This window comes from Azolla caroliniana, unplaced genomic scaffold, assembly GCF_043228905.1.
Source record: "Azolla caroliniana isolate FFs.n. ecotype wild unplaced genomic scaffold, voAzoCaro1.0.p SCAF_1173, whole genome shotgun sequence".
Taxonomy (NCBI): Eukaryota; Viridiplantae; Streptophyta; class Polypodiopsida; order Salviniales; family Salviniaceae; genus Azolla; species Azolla caroliniana.
In genome coordinates this window covers 4,142-11,279 of record NW_028231608.1, presented here as the reverse complement: position 1 = coordinate 11,279, position 7,138 = coordinate 4,142, and the positions used below count along the sequence as shown (strand labels likewise).

The following is a 7,138-nucleotide window of genomic DNA, read 5'->3' as shown; positions in this document are numbered from 1 at the left end:
AAAGTTACAAGAATTACTCCTCCCGGTTATGATTGTTGCCAATCACTTCAAATCTGCTTCTGAGCTTTGACTACCCAATGCCACAGAAGCTGATTCAACATGTTGGAGGAGGTAAGTATATATTTTTCTCCTCAATCGAGTTACAGTGTCAACCAGTTCAAGATTACAGGCCCCATATTTTCCACAACCTACTTGATCTAGCCAGTCATTCACCCTTTTCAGCTGTGATAACATAGATGCGATCTGACTTTTATCTTGAGGTGAAGGTTTCAGAGCCGAAGCATCAGCCACACTTTCAAATCCATTTGAAATATGAAAGCCATTATCCAATGCTCCCTCTAAAAACTTCAAAAACCAGGTTTGAGATTCGTTTTGTATCTTCTTCGCAAGCTGTGCATTTTCTTGCAAACCATCACCCTTCATCCAACTGAATTTAGGTGAACTGTCAACTGTAGAAGTAAGTTTTGTGCTTTGTACCTTACTTGAAGCCATCCCATTAGAGAGACGTTTTGAAATTGGCCGCGTTGCGTTGTCTTTGAAGAAACACTACTTTGTTTCATCTCTCCTCCTTCGCTCACATGCAGGGTTTTCTTTTCATTTGCACTGAGTAAGCATGCTGATTCTACTCCTTTTCTACTTGAAATTCCACTAGTTATTTGATTTATAAATGTTCTTTCAAGCACCAATGCTGCCTTATTTTTGACAGAATCTTTCTTGACAGCCATGTCGGTCACTCTGGTCATCAATGAAAATGAAGCCATATCTATTGACAAAGCTGCACTGACCCATAAGTCTGCCATTCTTCCTTTTTCTACAGATATGTTTCTATAGTATTCATGTTCTGTATGATTGAGTTCAGAACTATCTTCTTCTTTATGGAGATTTTCTGGGCCAGCAAAAGCAATTGGAATGGATGTTGCCTGCAGCAATGTATCTTGAAGCTCAAGAAACTGTTCTATTGAAGGCTGCGGATTCTCTATTTTTGCACCAGAACAAAGTTCAGAGAAGATACTGCAAAATCAAGCAGAAAAAAGGAAATAAAACCAAGGAAAAAGACCAAGCTAAACTTTATCGGTTGTCAATGTTACTATGTAGAAAACTTAGTACCAATAAGAGCATCCAACTATCTTAAATAATTTGAGGATTATTGCCTTATAATTTATGAACCGTCTTCATAATGTAAGAAAAACCTCACGTAGTAAACCAAAGAATGCTTCACATATTTGCAAGAGTCTGTATGGGACATATAACACACAAAAAATTTGGTTTCTAAAATAGTTCACCAACTAAGATCCAGATAAGTTACTATCAATTGAATTTGCTAGAATCGGAATTCCCAGTTAGGCCGTCCCAGTTAGAAAAGGTATAGCTTAAGTAATGTTCTCAATGTTGTCCATTTTTTATGATCAAAACTATCATTCAGTTTTGGTTTTATTGTGACAATAGGATATTCATCTATTATTTTTATGTCCCTTATAACTTTCAAGCACCAGGGGCCATCATCTCGGTCTCAAATAAGATCCCAATAATGCTAAAGGGAGCTTCAGAGAAATGCAACGAGTAGGATTATCAAAAACTACTATCTTCAGTTGCTACCTGCCATTTTTAAAATTGGTAAATCTTGGAGTGCCACAACACAACTTTGTAAATAGATCATGCAATACCAGAGCCTAATTTTTGAACCCTCAGCACATCAGTTGTAATACTTCGATTACTTATTAGAATTCAGCACAAAAAATATGCATACCTCAAACTTCTTATAACACTTTCAGCAGCAGAAGCCTCCTTCAAGGCTTCCACAGCAACTGAAGAAGCAGTCTCTCCAGTGTATTGCACCCTAGAAAATAAATATAGATAAGATATTCAAATTCACAAATCCAAGCCCATTTGGTGCATTTAATAATAGCAACATGCATACCTTTCCCAATGTTGAGAGAGCCGGTGAAAGGCAATCCCAAGTGGCATCCCCCTGCATTATTCTTTTCAGATCCTCAGAAGCCCTCAATGACCTCTTACTTTTATAACTTTGTCTCAGGGACATGTCTTTCCCTTTTGGTGGTGTCAGAGTCACAGGTTTGGTGTTCGTTTTGACATCAAGAACTTCTACCCTTTGAATTTTTTTGGAATTCACATCACTCAATCTTCTCACCATTGATGACTGCAAAAAAATTTAGATAAAAAAATTATTTCAGTAGAATCCTTTGATGTAAAATACAAACGGAAATACATCCTGAATTGTTCATGCAAGTCCCAAAATGTAAAATTCCTCCTTTTTCAAAAACCTCAAAAATACTCTCTACATTTTATGCTTTCTTGGACATCTACACTTTCTACATTCTACATTCTTCCCTAAATCTACTTGGAAAGAGTATAAAAATGTCCCAAAAGAATTCTTATGAAGTTTCTACAAGTTACGAAACAAACGCCATACACCCTCCTCCTTGAGATGGGATCACTTCCCATTGAGATAATGGCCATGGAAAGGGTTGTTGAATACATGCTTAAGGTTCAAAAAAGTTCCTCAAATTGACTTTCTAGAATCGCATGGGAAGCAAGCAAAAAGATCCAAAAGACGCATAAAAACGAAATTTTGTGTTCCGATTGGATACAAGATATGGAAAAATGACTTGGTAGATGGGATCCAGCACACTTGCTTCATGATGCATCACTAGATTCCTCTGTAAATGAGGCATTTTTGCAACACCAATGTATCATGACATGGGACAAATGTGGAAGCTCACGCTTCACACATTATATTACACATGTTGCAACTAACTACAAAACCATATTTTTTGCGGGATACAGAAACCATACACATCAATACATGTTAGAACCCATCATTTTGTCTGTCATTTGAACCATTGTTTCCATGCGACTTAGCTCACATGCATTGCCATGTGAGACAGGGCATTGAGGCACAAGTGATGAGAGCGGCCGACTATTCACACTTTGCCATAAACAAGTTCCAAAGTTTGAGTATCACACTTTGATACAATGCTTTGCCTTTGATCATATTCGACCATGATTTCCACACATCTTCGATCAAGCCCAATCCTTGCATGAAATTCTCTCACAACCAAAATGTGCACTCCCGATTGCAACATTCATTGGTAAAGTTCTTGAACATCGAGAGCCACTACTCACTTTCACATGTTACATGAAATGTAATATTTTTGGTCTCATAGGTCATATTTGACCTTCGAAGACAATAATAGAATCTCTACATTGGAACCCACATCAAGACCCTTTGATCCCCCACTTCTTTTCAAGAGGCTTGGGTGGAAATAAAATTAGGCTTAGTGTATAGTCACTTTCGAGTATACTACATATTGTACACTACTAGAACTCTTTTAGTTTAAGTTCTATTTTTACTTAATTTTATTTTAGTTATGATGACTGGATAAATACTCTTTTGTTGTAAACCAATTGTCTCATGGGCCAAATTTGGCCTTAGAAGACGTTAATATATCTTTCTTTCTTTCTTTCTCTCTCTCTCTTGGTTACAACATTCATTAGTAAAGTTTTGGAACATCGAGAATGGACTTATTGTTACATGTATTACATGAAGATTTTATATTTTTGGTCTCACCAATTATATTTGACCTTGGTGACCTTCGAAGACAATAATAGAATCTATCTATCTATCTATCTATCTATCTCTCTCTTGGTTACAACATTCATTAGTAAAGTTCTGGAACTTCGAGAATGGACTTATTGTCACATGTATTACATGAAGATTTTATATTTTTGGTCTCACCAATTATATTTGACCTTGGAGAGGAAATGTCATCCAAGTGAGTTTCTCTATGGAGAGGAAATGTCATCCAAGTGAGTTTCTCTATGGAGAGGAAATGTGTTGTGAAATTATCTCACTTGGTGCATAGAATGAAATAGAGAAAATTCAAAATTTGTTTTTACACAAACATTTGGGAGTTAAATCCTCAATACCCTATCCTTACATGCTATGAGAAATAGGTGTACAATCTATAGAGGTATTTGAGGTGCAGAGAGTAAGTATACAAGTACATCACGAAAAGTCAAGAATATACCGGTTCCCAGATTGCCAACACATGATTGGAACGTAAGATTGAATGTACAAAAAACTAATAAGGAGTAAAATCCTCTCGTCCGATTTGGTGCTTGACATCATGAATGATTTAAATGATGGGGATAGAAGATCAATTGGAGCTCTCAAGTAATGCTATGAAGAATATGATCATCAAGGATGGATTACCAGAAGCATTAAGAATGAAATGGAAAGATGCTAAAATGTCCAATTTGTAATATTACATTGCAAATGTTAACCCTCAATGTTGGCCTAATACTGTAGAAAATAAGCATGGTAAAACATATCCAAAAGTATCTTACTACCTCCATGAGCCTTGGCTATCGAGGAGCCCTTACACTTATTTGAACTCACTCATACAAGTTACATGTTTAGGCAATATCACAACTCATCACTCGAGTATAACGATATGCAATGAAAACCTAGGGGAGGATGAATATCACTAATTTCTAGCATGCTTGAGATATAATTAATTAGCAAGAAGTATGATGACTTGTTAGACAAGCATGATAATTTTAGCGTCATACACAGATCTCCACCAAGAAGGGTGAGAGCACATATGTACCTGCATTATTTTCACATAAAGAGTTCTTACTATAGAGTAGTAGCCCCCATTTGAATGAGTCATATACAATATATGTTTATACAGTTCCATAACTCAAAATTGGGCCACCTTGTGAACAATAAAAATTCAATCTAATCTAATCTAGTCTCTATGTGTGTACGTGGAAGAAAGAATCTATCAATAACATCATCAAGGAGTGGAATCTAAAGAACACTATGTTTCCCATTGTTTTATATAGTTTTTTATGAAATGGCAAGGAGATACCATTGCCTCTTTAACCAAGGTTTTGGCCCACTACACAAGGTTAAGGAATATGACCAACAATGCTAAAACTCAAGAGAAACGGGGAGAAGGTGTTGATGAACAACAATACAACCACAAGCTCATCAACAAAGAAGAGTCACAACTTTCTTTAGCCTGATTACTATTGGCTTGGTGGTTTACATTGTAGCGCCAAATTCATAAACTTGTGAGAGCCCACATTAGATCCTTGCCATGGGCTATACCCTATCTTGTAGATCGTGATCGGTCTCCCAAGGGCATCAAAAAGATCTCTCTCTCTCTCTCTCTCTCTCTCTCTCTCTCTCTCTCTCTCTCTCTCTCTCTCTCTCTCTTTCAAACCCTAGGAAGCACTTTAAGAATTTCACAAACAATTAGGGGTATTTCAATAAATTTCCCTAAAGCATATAAAAGCATAGCACAATTATAAAAGGAAACATACTGTTGGAGAACTGATCATGGCATCCATGTTTGCACCAAAGAAACTAAGTTTCTCTCTCGCTTCCTTAATTCCTGTCCCTTCCCAGCTTCTACGCAATGTCTTGGCACTAATTGCAAGAAGTCCAGCCATTTTTGAGGTACTTGAAGCCAAATTTATGTTATTTCGTGCACAAGCTCCTTTTCCTACTATACTTCCCTTCTCTATAGAACCCACTGAAAATTCAGAAGTTCTAACAACATCTTGCATGCTACTCTTCTGTCTTGTAACTCCAGATTTAGAATTCAAGTCCCTCACATTATTCTTAGGCTTCATATTAGAGGACAGATTGGAAAGAAGATGATGTTCAAACTTTGAAGTAGATCTCTTCAACGGAGATTTAATCTCATCTGCTGATAGAGTAGCCCTATGTTGAATGCCAACTTTTCCTGAAGCTGATTGCCTCAATACTGCTGATTCTTTGTCAGTAGAACTTGATAGTATAATAGAACCCCCAGGAGAACTTGAGCACGAGTAAGAAGATAGAGTAGTACCAAGTCTAGACTCCTGTAACACCTTTTCTGGTGTAGGTTGAGATTTCCTTCTCCGAGGTGCATTTAGTTCAGGATTTTCTGAGGGGAAATTGTGTGATTTCTCAGTGATATTAGTGAGAGCTGCTGCTGATTTTTCATTTTCTATGTTGGAGATAACTCCATGAGCTACACTCAAATCTCTGACATAATGCATACTCTGTCCAGAAGTAGATGCATTCTGCAATAATCTAAGATCAGATTCAGTGACTGGTGATATGGGAGAATTTACATTCCCCGTCCTTTCTCCAACTTTTCCAATTCCATTAGAATTTCTGTCTTCACTTCCATTTCCATTTCCATTTCCATTTCCGTTCCCATCTCCATTCCCATTAAACTTTCCACTTTTAGTTCCACATCCACTTCCGTTCAAGTTTCCATATCCATTTCCACTATCTCCACTACGTTCATTGCCATTGGAGCTTAACATTCCACTTCCATTCAACTTTCCACCAATTTTTTCATTTCCATTTGCAGGAGAATCCATGAACACATCTTTTTCCTCATATCCATGTACATCCTGTGTAAAACTGATCTAAGGAGGAGATTTCCCCACAGTAGGTTCAACTTGCAAGGAAGGAATAGCAGAGGTAACAAGATCTTCCGGAGAACCAAAAAAAGGATGCCTACCTGGAAGAATAATCACTCCACGAAGAACAGGAAGAGGAGACCCCATTTCAAGACGTTCCACACAAATAAACTGTCCGAGCTGAAGCTTGTCATTGAGGATGAGGTCTTGGTCTTGGTCTTCAGCAAGAGAGGCATAGATAGCGTGTGAAGAATCAGAAACGCGAAGGTAGAAGCCAAGGTTTGGCCAAAGGTCTGTTCCAGCGATGGCAGGGACGATACTGATAACTTGAAGGAGGGAAGGAGGGGCGTTCTGAGATGATAGAGAAGAATTCATAAGATGAAGGAGTTGCAGCAGGACGCCGGGAGTCAAGGTCGCCATGGCAGCTCCGAAAGAACAGAGAAAACGAAGAGAAAGGGCCCTGCGCCCGTATTTATCACGTCCACCGGCGATCGCCAGGAACATCACCGGATTCCTCCGGTCACCTCAATTGAACATACATACATACATATACATATGTATCCTCCTTCTTATGTCCACCTCAATACATATACATATTCTATCTCATGGGCCAATTTTGGTCTTAGAAGACGTTATTAGTATTATTATAATTTGTGTGCCACCAGGATTCTTCTCCAGCTCTAAGACCTCA

The 7,138-nt window shown here is 37.9% G+C and overlaps 1 pseudogene across 1 annotated transcript; it reads right to left on the bottom strand.

The window, feature by feature from the left end:
• Positions 1-8: 8 nt before the first annotated feature.
• Positions 9-6,869, bottom strand: LOC147847328 (protein CORTICAL MICROTUBULE DISORDERING 2-like; annotated as a pseudogene). Its single transcript, XR_015532343.1, has 4 exons — positions 5,353-6,869; positions 1,919-2,158; positions 1,748-1,837; positions 9-1,011 (listed from the first exon to the last, which is right to left on the bottom strand). The product of XR_015532343.1 is annotated as a protein CORTICAL MICROTUBULE DISORDERING 2-like (transcript).
• Between the last annotated feature and the right edge of the window lie 269 nt (positions 6,870-7,138).